Here is a 16,293-nt window from a genome sequence, read left to right on the forward strand (position 1 = left end):
TATCCCAATCCATACGAGACGCCAGTGAAGGCGCCCGCCCGCGCGCTCTACCACGAAGCCACGCTTGCTTGTAATATAAAGCGAGATAAATTATAGTCAAGAGAAGGGAAAGGTAGAACGATATGGACCCCCCCACCCCCACCTTCCCGACGCCCGCCACGAGACGAGAGAGACAGAGAGCTGTCTGGCTATAGATATGGACCCCCCCACCTCCCCGACGCCCGCCACTGGATGCTGTCGAATATATATTGTATCGCGCTAGAGGAAGAGAGACAGTTGCTTGCAATTTTTTTTTTTGCAATTTATAATTATTATATATCTTTTTAATCCTAGGCAAGATTAGATTTCTACTTGGGAACTTAAACATTACAATTAATATTATCATATTAATCAAAAAAGAAATTAAAGTTCTCCCCGACAGAAGGCGCGCTAAGCAGAGAGAGTTTTCTAATTTTACCAATGATATCGTTTTTGAAGACTCGTCTGCTTAAAAGTTAGGGAGGTTGATTTACTAATAAAATTAAATGTATTAACAAAATGAAACTCGAGTCAGCGTTTTAAAACTATAACTAGTTTGGGACGGAGGTACCATTGCTCACTATTTGTTTGGCAAGTTTAAAATTAAATGATCACTTAACGGAACTGACATAAAATAATAGGTAGATTTTTGCAGAATTAAATTGCAGATTCTTTGCAAAATTAACTAATCATTTTGGCAGTTTCCGCTCTCGCTGGGTTCATAACAGTTACGTAAGTGATAATTATAAAAATAAAATCAACAAAATCAACAACTCAAAGATAAAAAATGAAATTTATGATCAAATTGAAACTAATTTCAATCAACGACAAACGGAATCAACTAATCATTTTGGCAGTTTCCACTCTCGCTGGGTTCATCTACTAATAACAGTTTCGTAAGTGATAATTATAAAAATAAAATCAACAATCTCATAAAATCAACAGCTCAAAATATAAAATGAAATTTATGATCAAAATGAATCTAATTTCAATCAACGACAAACGGAATCAACGTGTTCATCTCTCCATCCACGGAAATATGAAATTTCTACATGAAACATGAAAGTGCTATCAACCTAACAATTTTTAGAAATGTAATTTTAATCAATGAAACATACTCATTTAAAGTTAAGTAATTATAAGTCGCTAATTTGATTATTATATTTAAAAAATTATATTATTTAAGTAATAAATTTAACGATGGTGTTGATAGTACCAATAGAGTATTCAAGGATTGATTACGTTAATATCAACGTATCAAACAAAAAGTATTTAATTATAATTTGGAATTTCAATTTAAATTTATACAGTTTTTTAATTGCCCATTGAGATTCAGAGTCTGTCACTGAATGTTGAAGATCTCCAGTCTCTGCCAAGTGATTTAAATTTTCAGACCCTCTCTGTGGGAAAGGGGGAATTAAATTAACGAGACTTACAAACTGACATCATCCTTAAATTAAATAAGGATTATAAATGAAAATTTAAATCAAGGTATTGAAGGTTTAATTAACGTTACTATGAAAGTATCAAATTAAAAATTTACAACTTAAGCTCATCAATAAAAAGAACATTAAGATAATTATTAATAGGCATAAACAATCATCAATAAAAAGAACATTAAGATAAATATTAATAGGCATAAACAATCATCAATAAAAAGAACATTAAGATAATTATTAAAAGGCATGGGCATGGACAATTTTACTCGGACCCCGAGTCCCCGACTCCCCGTCCCCCCGTCCCGATACACTAAAGACCGAGGCTTAAACCTCGTAGCTCGCGGCCATCTTTATTGTTTACATCATGGGCTCGTCACTACAGGGTAGGAAATAAGACAGGTTTACAAGTCCCAAACCAGTTTATTAATTGCTCGGACCAGTTTATTTATTCCAAAAGTTGGGGTCAGTGGTATCAGGGAGCACTTTATTAATTAGGGTTTTTGGAAAAAATAGACGGTGGGACCAGTTTATAAATTCAAGGTTCCTTTTTAGAATTTTTCTAGCTCAACACATTTTCTACCAATTCTACTCCTAGGTAGTTAGTACTCCTTGGCTACAACTTCCCTACAAAAGTTTTGTATTCTATTGACTATTGATCTTGTCTAGCGTCTATACTCTAGAATGAGTCTCTTGTAGTCGACAGTCTAGACCATAGCCAGTACTAGTTGTCAGTAATCGTATTTCTCAGTAGTGCATGGTCACATTACAAGATTTTGATCTGGCTTACTGATAGCGAGAGAAGATATTGCCGCTGAATTTATGGAAAATGCAATAAGGAATAAGGCTAGTTCAGAAAAGGATTAAGAACTTCAAATATCATTAGACATGTTGATTGATATTTAGTGGCAACTAGTTGAAAAATTGTGATAAGAAATAAAAGTTAACTGTTATGGATTGTTATATGCTACTTTTTCCTACAGTAAAAAATTCAAATTCAATTAGAATTTTCAGCTTCTTTACTTTTGTGTCTTTACGTGCTTTTTATTCTCACCATTTTAGAAATTTAATTTATAGTGGGACCGGTAAAATAATAATTAATGCGAGGGTCACTGGTCCCAAGGACCACCACCACATCCGCGACACCAATTCGCCGCAACCCACTCCGAAACAGACGAGCGCCTGAAAGGCTCAACCTATGAGACAGCAGCTAAACCAAGTTTTCACGATAATAACAATAACCTCATGAAGGACAGTATAAATAATGAGTTTAAACAAACTTTTCACCATAATAACAATAACCTCATAAAGGACAGTATAAATAATGACTTTAAACAAACTTTTCACCACAATAACAATAACCTCATAAAGGACAGTATAAAATAGTGACTTAAACAAAGTTAAATCTGAATTACAATCTACCTCATTAAGCTCAACCAAACTGTTACAAATGCATAGCGCAATATTACAAGTTGCCAATGATCTTCGAATTTTATTGTTAAACCCTCACATTATCTTAAGACTCATACAGTCACTGGGTTTTAATCTCACGGGAGAGTATTGCTATATTCGTAATTCCCGCCTATTCCAAACACAACCTAGATGGCGCCCCATCCTCAGATATCGATTGATTGTAACCCCCATTTTCTAAGCATGAGATATAGCATAAGGACATTATCTCTCTCTCTCTAAGGGCCCAAGATTCTATGTTACGGTTGAAATGTATGTATGTCCGATTTGGTCAGCCATCCGTCTCATCTCAAGTGGTATAATAATTGTATAGCCTAAACAGAGGCCGAGCGCATTCGCTGCAGAGTAACCCGGCATTGAACATTTTTCCCTCCTTCAAAGATTTCTCACGACAGCTCTTCGTGATTTTTACTAAGCGCGAATTTACCTCTTGTGTCTGAGAGAGCTGGGGGGTTCTGGAAATTCTCTTACTTATTTTTTCCCCTCAGTCCTTCCTCTCTCGCGGCCCTCGCCTACCCGCCTTTTTTAGTTTGATTCCCAACCGCTTGGGAGCGTTATCTCAGAGCTCGCCTCTAGACCACCACCGGCTTAGGATATCGGTCGTGGCTGATTTTGAAAATTATTTTTCTCTCCCGCGAATTTGACGAAAAATTCGGAAGGAGCCCCTATACAAAATCTACGTCACATCTAGCAGAACTAGATGTTTTTGCTAATAGATGCGCTTGGGCCCTTAGAGAGAGAGATATAATCTCCTTATGGATATAGGCAAAGAGAATTTAGAAGGGGAGTGGAAGGGGTGGTTTGGAATGTAGCGCAACGTCGTCTGCTAAACGTTATCTAGGCAGGTCGATTTCCGGTATGATGCGTTGGTAACAGAGATATTTTAGAACACGTGACCGGAAACTCGCCTACCCCAAAAAGCTCAACGCGACATCTTGTTTGGGCGTCATCACGTTTAATAGAGTCAAAGGGGGGCCTTCCACTACCCTTCTAAATTCTCTCTGATATAGGAGAGAACATTCCTCACTTCTTTATCCGCACTCAAGCGGCATCCTTGCCACCCAATGTAACGAATGACCATAATCATATGGTAGAATAAATCTTGGATATTGATTAGTATATCTCGCCTAATTAATCCACCAAGACTTGAACACTACAGTTAATTACTTATTTAATTAAACTGTAAACCAAATTCTTACTAGATTGGTTTTATTCATAATCGTAATGCTATTTTATAAACAATGGAAAAAAACCTGAAAATTTTAAATTTGTTGGGGTCAATGAATATAGTAATACTAATTCTAGTCACTAGAGGGCGCGAAAAGTGTAATCTGGCCGGGGCCATCTTGTTACTTATACTCTTTAAACCTATTCTTTACCTCGGATTCCAAATAGTTGTTTCGTCAGCTCATTGCTGTGCAGCGCGATTCGCACATAGTCCCGCGCCCTAGCTGCATGCCTCTGTTGAACTTTGATAGCTTTGAGTTAATCTGCTTTATATACTAAAAAACCTCTTAATCTGGTTCGCTCTCTTTCTCGGGATCGTGACGATATGCAAATGCAGCCGCTATGGAATGGCCAGCCATTCTAGAGAAAACTGAAAGATATAGAAGCCTGCCTCGATCTCCCCCCCCCCTCTCTCCGCAAACCGGGAAGGGAGCTAGCTGCTCAGAAACGTGACAGGCTTCGGGGCAGCCCCGTTCCGCGGTTTTAATACCAGGTTATCTAACCAATACGGATCACTATCTACCCCTATATTTATCATTCTATAGAAGACGCGTATTAAAACGCTGCCACCTTAACTTGTACAATTTCACGTAGGTCATCAAAGTGCTGACAATTCGTAGTTCACGAGTGGCGGCGGCGTAAGGAACTCCGCGGCTCGTGTCTTTGAACGTGAAGTATAGTTACGTGTTCGCGTATTGTATGGTAATTAAGATAACGATGGGGATGAAGAAAACGACTTGTAATGGATAGGCTTATCTTTATTCCATTGTGAAACGCGAATTTTGGGGAGGGAGGATACGTAAGATTTCTATATTGGGAAACGATGAAAAATATTCTTAAAAATTGAGGGGATAGGCACCCTATGAATATGGGAAGATCGTGCTATAGTTAATCATAATATTAAGGATATGGAGGGCGTACTGGGGAAGAACTCGGGGCGTTTCGTCACGATCAACGTTGAAATACCGGTAGGAAGTCCCATTTTTTAAAAAAACATTCTTATGGTTAGAAATAGATGAAATTAGCATTCGTGAAGGTTTAAATTTCTTCTATTATTTTTTGTTTTAATTACCAAAAAATGAGCTTTTTTTACAGTATTGTCAAACCAGTGAGTACGTATGAGAAGGAGACTCAGAGAGACACAGAAGGGAAAAAAAATCTAAGAAGTTTGTTTATGGCTAGTATTCTTAACGGATCAAGTGACGTCTGGCTGTGCGCCGAGGTAGGTGCGCCTGAGAGAGATATCGGGTTTTGCCGTTCCTTCCCTCCTTGATTTTCCTTATTATACGTGCTCGCTGGTCAGACTCTCCATGGGCATTAGGCAAGTCAGTCAAGTACTGATTCAAATTGCTAGTACTCTCTTGGCTCACCAATGCTCTTGCAAACACAACGACTAAAAAACCTTCTTTAGAAAAATAAAATTTTATGAAATTTCGTAGCGTCCGTTACCTTATCTTAACTCTTTTAAAGAATACTTCACTTTCATTTACCTTATTACAAGAAGGTGCCAGGAAATTAAACACTTCGTTTCATCTACTTCTGATGAAAGTATGTGCTTAAAAAATTTCCTCCTCCTACCAAGTTTATAAGCGATATACACCAACAGTAAATTTAATCGAAGCAGAAAAGGCTTTGCGTACGTAAAACTTTTCCACTTATTATATAAAAGCCCTATATCCATAACTTAGAGCTAGTAATGCCATGGGTTAGATAAAGGCAATCTTATCAAACTGACCGAGTATTCCCTTCCATTGTTTCTAACCCATTAAACAAAGTTTACGTTACGAGAGGGGAAAGAGATATTCGTTTTTATACTCCTAAAAAAACTTCCACTTCCAAGGGGAAAGCGGGGCTTCTCTGTCTTGATAGATGTTTTTCTAGATCATTTTAGATTTGTATATGCAGGGTGTTTCTGATAAGTCTGCATGCCATAAATTGAGGGGGATGTTCTTTGGGTGCACGATTTTAAAGTCGAAAATGTAACTTCTATCTATGACATTTTGCCATGCACAAGGGCCACTGTTTTCGAGTTATGATTTGAGTGTTTTACGGATGACCCCTTAATTAAATTAGAAATCATTGTCTTAATCAGATTCTTAATTAAATTTTAAGGGATCATCCGTAAAAAACTTCAAACATAATTCGAAAACAGTGGCCCGGACGGCAAAATGCATGGAGATAGAAATTACATTTTCGACTCAAAATCGTGCACCTAAAGAACATTCCCCTTAAAGGGACTGCAAAGAAGACATCGGCGGGTGGGTAAACATTTTTTGAAATACGTCACAGAAATCACGTGATACCAAGATACAAAGGCTCCTCATGGGGTGGAACTGGACATCTAGTCCTTGTTTTTCGTGAGATTGCAGCGCCAATTTCATGAAGTGGTAGTTTTCGAAATAAAACGAACTAAGCTTCTTTGAACCACGCCTCTCCTCGGTCACGTGCCTCTCGTATTTAAAATAATTTTTACCCACCCGCCGATGCCTTCTTTACAGTCCTCTTAATTTATGACAGACTTATCAGAAACACCCTGTACATACCACCGGGGCTCGCGCTCGCGTAACACACTATTTTTGTACCAGTTTTAAAGTACTTCATTTAAAATAACATTTATTAACACTATCGTAAGGCTATTCCACGGAACACTCCAACTGAAATGTTTATGGGATCCCTTGCATTATTTGTTTTTGTATTGACGGTATGTGAAGGTAAAGATGACTTCATAGAGGGCGTAAATATTTACGAGTCTTTCCATAAATTTTAGCCCCGTTTTTCTGTAAGTTAACATTTTTGGTCCTGTTTTATTTTTATTTCGTTTGCATAAAACCTTATTTGGTAAGTTTGAAGTAAAAGAATAAAATATGCGTTTTAGTTTAAAATAATATTGTTTCCCGTCTCTAAGTTTTGAAAAATTGGTCAAAACATAAACAGGGGTATTCGGTTACGAAATAAATTGGATACGGTTTTTTGCTGTGAATGCCCTAGACGTTTATAAGTTGAAGTAAAACAAACCAAAGGATCGTAAATATTTATCTGTAATTTATCCCTTTGCACTTTCTGTTTTCAGAAGGGGATAGTAGGTGAAGGATGACACTCTGTATAATCTTAATACTTAAGTTATGTATCATGATTATTCCCAGGCGCATGCACCCTTTTTGTTTGCTCTCCCACTCATCAAACTTCAGATGGGCATCGCAACGTGCTAAGGTGTATTCTATAACTGTTTGGTACTAAATCCTCAACAATCAACCCACAAACCTTGATTGTCTTGACGTGGGACAAAAATCCACAAGCGCATGCGCCTTGGCCAATAGTTAAGCAGCGCTAATAGAGTAATGATGAGGGAAGTATTTACATGGCGTATGTGATTCGATTTAGTAACCTTGCTCCAAATGTAAAAGGGATGTTTGGAAGAATCATGTTACAAATACCCCGCGCTTTGTGGTACACTTCTCTTATATACTTCTGCTGTTGTTTATATATCACTTTTGGAGCATTTTGTTTTAGCACTATTGACATATTCGAGTATTTATTTTAACGCATGAACGTCGTCTATCTTTCACGTATGCATGGATATGTCACTCTTACGTATATCTCGGTTATATTGCAACTGCAAGGCCTTATGGGAAATGAAATTGAAATTATATATATACAAAAAGTCAGATACAAAAATAAAAAACAACTTCGGCCTTTCGTTTTGCTAGTAATATATTCTGTTTGTAAGAAACATGGACTTTGGATTTATATTTCAAAAGCATTTTTGTTTTTCTTTGATTCCTGTACATACCTGAAAAGTTATAGCTATATAGCAACGAGAGTATGAAGAACGGCAGTTGAAGGCAAGGTAGTTTGTGAGTTCTCGCAATCTCGCTTTTCTCATTTATATTTCATTTTCATTCTGATATCCGTTTCCCGCCTTATTTCAACCAATAAGAAGGTAGAGGAATATGTTGGCGCGTGCCAGTAATAGACATTTACGACTTAAAAAAAGAGGGTAGGCAACCCTCAGTATCGAAACGTAGATGGAGGTTGATACATTGTCGTCTCTGCGCATTCTCGTGATATAAAATGAGTACAGCGCAGGCGCCAAAAAGCGAGATGGAAGGCAGAGTTTTACCCCCGCGTCTTTTCCTCTTATGGTCTATTGATAGGGAAAACTCTAGAAAACTTGCACCAAAGGGAGAACTCTCCAGCCCATGCAGCTTTCAACTCCTAAGTTTTTATACTTTCTTTTGTGGCCATAGGTTTGAATTGTATGGGGAGAAAGAGCCTCACGAATAACTTATGCATAAAAACGGTTCCAATATTTTTTATTTCTCCGTTAGCTTAACGTTGCCCCTAATGGATTCCAGATTTGAGTATATTTTTAAAAGTGATACATTTTACGCTGTTGTCAATTCAAAAATTAATTCAAGGAGAAAATGGCATTTTGTGAAATCGTGTATAAATGTTTAATGGATGGAAAACATTAGGTGTTTTCGAACGCGAGCTATAGGCAAAGCTATTGAATCTTTTAAAAGGTATTTTATAGGAAAACGTTTGTGGCTTCCATTTTCAAATATTTATTATTATTATTATGCCCGTATTTATATATACGAAACAAAAACGTGTCTTTTAAAATTCTGAAAACGGTATTCAGTATTCACCCATAGGCTTAGCGCCGTTTAATATTAAACACTTTCAGTCAATACATTATTTATCTAAATGTATAAGGTAATAACCCTAACCAATCCATAGTTTAACCAAGAAGTGATATCTAGTTTATTAGCGAGTAGGTATAAATTAATGCCACATTTCCAGCTTTATCTCCAGTCCAAATTTAGGTCCGGAGTTAATCCCCGCCTCTAAATTACAACCAGCATCTCATTGGTTCTTGAAAACTGTGCACGTCAGCACGACGCGAATGACGAAAATTCCGTATTTTCCGACTGAGGAGAGTGAAGCGAAATAGCCCGGCCTCCTTTTACGTCCCCCCTTGAATTTTGAAAGGGGGACTGGGACTATGGCGCGCGAATACTTAGGCATCTTATATCTTCTCCCTAGTAAACTAGATATCGCTTCTTGGTCTAACTTAGAAGCAAAACCGAACGTTAAAGTAGATTAAATTTATTCTTAAAACGCAAACTAAAATACTGTTTGAAAATATCCGTTATTAATTCTTACAGGGCCGGTAGGCCCTTGTAAATATAACTTGAAGGGGCCTCTTCATAATATTGGAAGTAAACGAACCTAGATTTTTTTCTTTCATCTCAGTCATGGTAAAGTTTATTTGATTAACGAATTTACAGGGTTGAGGGTAAGGGTCCTCTTTTATAAAGTTTTTTTATTCTCTCCCTCGTGATATCGAACGTTATATTCACCCTGTGACCCGCTTGAACCATGATCCCTGGGGGATATTCTTTTAATGTCTGTTCCCCATGCGCCTCTTGAATAGGCGATGGCTCATAGTTAAACCTCTATTTTTTTTGGGGTGCGCAATGTTAAAGTAAAAATTAAATTTATGCGTGTATAGAGTGGATACAAAATTAATTGAATCAGAAGTACGTTGTTCGATGTAAAATGATTCGAAAAATTATTTAAGTATGATGCAGTTGGTGAAACCAGAAGGGGATAATAGAAGAAGGGTGACACTCTGTATCCTCTTAATACTTTAGTTATGTAACATGATTCTTACCCAGCTCCACACCATTTTTGTTTGCTCATCAAACTTCAGATGGACACTGCATCGTGGAGTTAATTCTGTAATTGTTTGGTACCCACAAACCTCGTCTTGACGTGCGACAAAAATAAACAAATAGTTAAGCGCTAATAGAGTAATGATGAGGGAACTATTTATCGCGTATGTGATTCGTTTTAGTAACGTTGCTCCAAATGTTAAGGGATGTTACATTTACCCCGCTTTGTGCGGCACACTTCTCTCGAAGAGAAGTATTATATACTTTTATTGAAACTTACTTCGGAGATACAAATTTGTGTGAACCAAACCAAGATTGGTAGCTGAAAATTCAGAGGTTTTATAAGGGAAGGAGTCTTGCCTTTTATTCCAGAAACGTGGCAATATAGGTTTCCGTACATAGAGTAGACTCCAACTCACGTTCTTCTGATTGAATCAATACGTAACCCCGTCCATCCCACGTGACTGATCCAAAAGAATATAAAATAAACAAAACAAGATAAAGTACCTATATAGGGTCCAAATAAATCATTGGATCAGCATTTTGGTTCCCTAGCTGTCCTCGCTGTAAATTTGTTGTACGAAGTCCCTGGTTTCCCCGCTCTCCCATGAGTGAATTTGGACAAAAGGGTGTTGGTGCGCCCTCTGTTCCCCTTGTGGGGGTCTCCTTTTTACGCGTCGTCGACTGATCGTTCTTCGTTATCAAAGAGAAGTTAGTCGTTGACGGTGGTTCCTTTAAATTTGGCTCCTCCTGTCGTGTGTTACGACAAAAGGCCTATTCTCCCGCTTTCAAAGCGAAAAAGCCTCATTCGTTAGGCTTAAGTAAAAGACGACTCTGCTGGTATAAGAGTTCTACGGAGGTTGGTGGGGCGCGCACCGCCAGCCACTGATGGATCGGACCCATTTGACAAAAACCATTTGATCTGAAAAAAAAAACGTGTAGGAGAACCAGGAGAACGGGAGTTTAACGTCTTGGTTGCTGAGGTCCTTTCTATTTTTTTTAACCCCCGAAAGTCTGACGCGATTCTCCAGAGAATTGGGGACCCTGTCTTTCACAACTCGCCCACGTTGGCAAGGTGAATGACGCCAACGTTGAAAAGTATACATGGTTTATAAGATTAAATTTACCTATCCTTTATTGTATCTTCGTCTAGTGGACAAAGTTTCCGTGACTGTTCGCGTAGTTTATTTGAATGAATCTAAGCTTAAACCTATGGCGCGTTAGGCCTTAAACTATGGGGCACGCTTCATTACCACATTGGACACGCGACGCAATTCGCGATCCCCTTACTACACGACTCGTATGATGTAAGGTTGGCCCTTTATACGATCTTTTGGTTACGGGATTTACGTTTGGTTCATCTCGAGTATTATCTACAATGTAGCCAACCTAGGGTTGAATAAGAAGCTGTTACGGCGCTGGTCGAAGTTAAGTCAGGGACGGGTTTATATAGATTATGGGTAGACATTGTGGAACGGAGAAAGAGAAATCATACGGCAGGCCTTGGGGACCCGAATCGTAAATCTTGTCCGTCATGGGGCACAGTCCGGGAAGAGAGGGGGTGTGTGTAAGGTCTGATAGTCGTAGTCGTCGAAACGGGAACTCTAGTAATCATCTATTCAACGAAATAGTACCCCCACCATTCCTCAGAGTTTTCCAAATCTCGGGTTTTTTCAGAAGGTTTCCGGGGTGCGGAAGGGAAATCCAGCCTGGATAAAAATTATTCTGAAAAACTTTTCGGAGAACTCGAGCGCGTGGTGCCTATTTTTTTCCCCTCAAGAGAGTTTTTTTGGTCTAAAGTTAACAAAGCCTAATAGACCAAAAGTACCCTTCATTTTGGTTGTGTTGATAAAATTTACTAGGCCTACCATCTCTTTTTCTGTCTCATTTGTATCGAAATGAAGTGAATCTGACAGTTTTTCCTATGGGAAATTTGGGTTGAAATTAGTATTATATTTTCGGTATCTATTTAATATGATAATGGCTTAAGAAAATAAACATTTTAAGTTCTAAAGAGTTACGTCATGGGCTTCAAGGTGACGGAAATGACTCTCAATTTGTCGAAACAGCTCGTGTTCACGCTTATATCACACACGCCCCCCTTTTTTATCGTCATCGCGTGCTGCGTGAAGAGACAAAATATGGTAATATCAATAACGGGGTATGAAAAATCCATTGTTAGGCGAAGGTGGCCCCGTGTTGGTCTTTCTATTGAATATATTCAACACTGTCGAGGATGTTCTATCGTCGTCTCTCTGGAGGTAGTTGATTGGCGTTGATCGCTTTAGTTCTAACATCGTTTAACGAAGCGAAAAAAACCCTCCCCTTTCACTATACGATCTGACACTCGGAAATGGAATCTATTATATTTCCCCCACATTTCTACTACTTCCTCGTTTTCCTATTCCTTATTCGTCTTCTCCTACAGGTCTCTCCTATTCTTTTTACCCATCTCTTAAACCCTGGGAAAGATGGTGTTTTTGGTCTTTATTATTTGACCCTGCACTGCATGCGAGATAGTTCAAGGAACACTGTTCAAAATTAGTATCATTTCAAACTATATTCTATTATTAGTTTTTTAACCCTGTTGGGTTGGAACAATACCACGAGTAACAAGAAATTTTGGGATTAAACTTTACGGTGTCCTCTTGCCGTAATTATTAGCTAAAAGTCATCTGTGACACTATTAGGAGAACGTAGATTTCTTCTACTTGGCAACTTTAACTTGTCATATTCTGGGCCTTTCTGTTTGAACTAAACGTCACATCCCTGACGTCACGTACGCCTAATGTATTTGAACTTTGAAGTCAAGTGGCATTGACGTAGCTGTCGACCTATCCGCGCGGAACCCGAATGTAAACAAGTTCTCTTGGGATCGTCTGAACGAGTACAACTAGTGTCGTCGGTTGTCCAATATGTCAATAACCAATGAAACGTTTTAATCCCTTCCCCTTACCTTCAATCAGAATGGGTCTATGGCCTCTTAAAGATTCTAAGTAGAAGTCGTATGTGCATTCCTGACGCTATCATCCAAGGCGAATCTTCTTCAAGCATGAATATCCCCAAATTTTCAACTTGAACTACCTTACAACTGACTAGCTACAACTACAAGTTCCCGTTTGCTTATCTTGTTTCAGTTGGATTTTTTGTCCATGATCGTTTTGTGTAGCATTGTTGGCGTCATTGCTTCGCAGCCTGGCCACTCTGTCTAGACTGACATTAGCGAGGATTCTTTCTTATACCCTCTTTCTAGTCGTAGCTTTTTTTCTCTCTCTCTTTTCTTGGCGATATAGAGAAGTACTACGTAATCACTGATGGAATGATGGGTTATATGGAAAAATCTTCGTATAGGGGCCAGGCAGGCTCGACTCCAATCTCGAAGATTGCCCCTTCTTGAAAGAGTCCAATCAAATGAAACTCTTCCTCGTGCGCAGTCGAACCAGCTCTTCGAGACTTTATACCACTCACCCGGCCTTATCCTATACATATTCTTTTCCTCTTTTTCTTTCCAGCATCTTCACGCGTCTTCCAATTCCTTTTTTCTACGGTAATTTAAGGAAAAACTTGTCACTGGGGAATTTGGCTCAAAGATTTCTGCCTCTTTATTCCCCAATCTCATCTCTCCCATTTTCTAGCTAGCTACTCAACTCCTGAGATAATTTCGACTGCAGGCTGGAGTGGTAAGATTGAAATTTATATCCTCGCTGAAATCTCTCCGCCCAAATATATACGAACATTCAACTCAAGTTGATATATTTATTGGATTTCGTGATCATTTTTGAAGTTAACTATCTTGGAATAGAATATATATGGAATAGATTTTAGTTTTATAAATTCAGGAGTATATTTAATTTGTTAATGCATCGCAAACGAGAGTTCAACCTCTTAATCATATACTTTAAATTTGCTTACGTATATCCCATGTCAAACAGTTTAGTTGTTCATGGATTATGCTATGCTATACCTATCAGGAGTTATCGATAACTATATGTTCCATAAGTATGCCTAACGCTAGAGACTTACTGAGAGCTAGTTCGAGAACGACGCCATAATTGGCTACACTCAGTTTTGCAGTCCATTTTCCTATTTAGTCTGCATTACTAAGCCTTTGACAGCGCCTCACCATGAATCTATGACCTACGTCACTTCATGACAAGCTCTCAGTAACCAATGACAAACTTATGGAACATATCTTATAAACTTATGGAACATATCTTATAAACTTATGCTAATATGTACTTGAACTTATATTGAATCTATAGTGTACAGGATTTTAACCGGATTAGAGGGACTTCTACGAACGATTTTAAGTCGAAAATGTAACTTCTATCACATTTTGCACTAAGGACCACCGTTGACAACTTATGATTTGAGTGTTTTACGGATAACCCCTTAAAATTAAGTAAGAAACTGAAAGACAGTGCGAATTTAATTAAGGGGTCATCCCTAAAACACTCTAATAACTCATAACTTGTTTACGGTGCCCCTTAGCGCAAAATGTCATTGAACATTTTCGACTCAAAATCTACCAAAGTATCCACAGCACTGAATACAAATATGGAAATTTCGTCTTTCAAATTATAGTGTTTGAGTTGCAACGACCATTTTTATTGATTCCATAATATGCAAATTTGTGTCTCTCAAATTATATTTAGTCCTAAATGTTTGAATTTCAATGACAACTCAGGTAGATAAAATTTATTTTAAAAGCAATAAATTAATACCTTCAATCGACTAGATTAAATTATTTTAATCGCATCAGACTTATAATAAATCAGTTCACGGCCCAATAATAAAATCCCACAAACCGATATCCCGAATCATTTTATTACTCACGCATCGAACTGCATGGGATGTTAGGAAGGCCATAAAATAATTTCCATAAAATAGGTTGAGCTATTAAATCGTCTACTCCATCATCAAAATGGGGGCCCATATAGATCGTTCACCGTGATTATAGCTGCATGGGCATCGTTCTCTTTAGCTATCGGGTATTTTTTACGCACCTAGCTGAGTGGTACCAGAAGTAAGATGAGACTAGAAACGAAGGGCTCTAGCATTGATAGTAGATCCTGGCACTAGTGAACAAATTTGAGGATTTTATGCCGCTTCCCAAGCGCCTACACTAGAGAGAAATGAATTGGTCGAGTTCCAAAAACATTTCCTACCCCCTTCCCCTCAACCTAAAGCGGCGGAACAAGGACGCGAGCGCAGGGCCGTCACCAGAGGGGGGTCCAGGTGGGCCCGGCCCACTCTGCATTTGGTTTGGCCCTCCCTATGAAATTCATGGGCGAAAAAATATGGAATAGCTGGCCCTAAATATACTTTTGGTATAAGACTGAATATCTAATTTCTGCGATAAAATGTTAAATGTGATGTGATTGGAATTTTTAAAAGTAATTGCAATTTTCATATAGATGCTTAGAAGATTCTTACCAAAATACCATTTTCACTAGGAAAATGAACTATTTACCTGGAGGGAGGATGGCACAAAGAAATCTGCTTTTTGTCCTCCAGGCAGCTTTTCTTCCTTGTGTGAATGGTATGAATCCTCAATGTGTAAAAAGCAGCAATGTCAGGCTGAGTAATAAGTAATTTTTTTAAACTAGAGCTTGTGGCCAGAAGAGCCAAGGTAGTTTAATTTAAAAGCTGGTCGCTTACCATCTTTAACCTTTAAAATCGGGTGTACCTCGTATGAGCAGTTCCCGGTAGAGCAGTTCTCGAAACAGCAGCCGCGATTCCAAAAAAACAGCGGCGTTCTTCAAAACTGCTGTTTTAGAAATAGCGGCTGCTGTTTTAGAAATAGCGGCCGCTGTTTTAGAAATAGCGGCTGCTATTTTGGGAAATAGCAGTGTTTGTCTTCAGTTTCGAGTATTTCTTAACAATACAGTTATATTCGTTGTTTTCGAAAACTACCTTATTCTGTGATCATTTAGTCAGTAATGTGACCTACTAACGGATCGTGTTTTTAAAGTACACTTAAATATTACACTATTCTTCAGGCTGTATCAGTTTACAATTCTAATACCAGAATAGAAAATATTTCAAGAAAGCTTATTTTATTTCGGAAGTAGATAATTGTAAACAGTATTTTTTTGGAAAAGGCATATTATTATTTGGGAAGTGAATGAAGATAAACAACAATATTTTGGAAAAGGCGTAACATTGTTACACCATTTCCAAAATATTACTAACCTAAGTCTAACCAATCAAAACAAAACCTAAAAAACCCAACCGAACCGAACCCAACCCAACCCAACCCAACCTAACCTAACCTAACCAAACCTAACCTAACCTAACCTAACCAAACCTAACCAAACCAAACCAAACCAAACCTAACCTAACCTAACCTAACCTAACCTAACCAAACCTAACCTAACCTAACCTAGCCCAACCTAACCTAACCTAACCAAACCTAACCAAACCAAACCAAACCTAACCTAACCTAACCAAACCTAACCTAA

At 38.2% G+C, this 16,293-nt stretch overlaps 1 long non-coding RNA gene across 1 annotated transcript; it reads left to right on the forward strand.

The window, feature by feature from the left end:
- The first annotated feature begins 261 nt into the window (after positions 1–261).
- LOC149661165 (uncharacterized) lies at positions 262–1,231 on the forward strand. The gene is made up of 2 exons (XR_016368791.1): positions 262–609; positions 674–1,231. It is a non-coding gene; the product is annotated as an uncharacterized LOC149661165 (long non-coding RNA).
- The last annotated feature ends 15,062 nt before the right edge of the window (positions 1,232–16,293 follow it).

Source organism: Phalangium opilio, unplaced genomic scaffold (assembly GCF_054372755.1).
Source record: "Phalangium opilio isolate 3A_F unplaced genomic scaffold, DU_Popi_V2 ptg000070l_1, whole genome shotgun sequence".
Lineage (NCBI taxonomy): Eukaryota > Metazoa > Arthropoda > Arachnida > Opiliones > Phalangiidae > Phalangium > Phalangium opilio.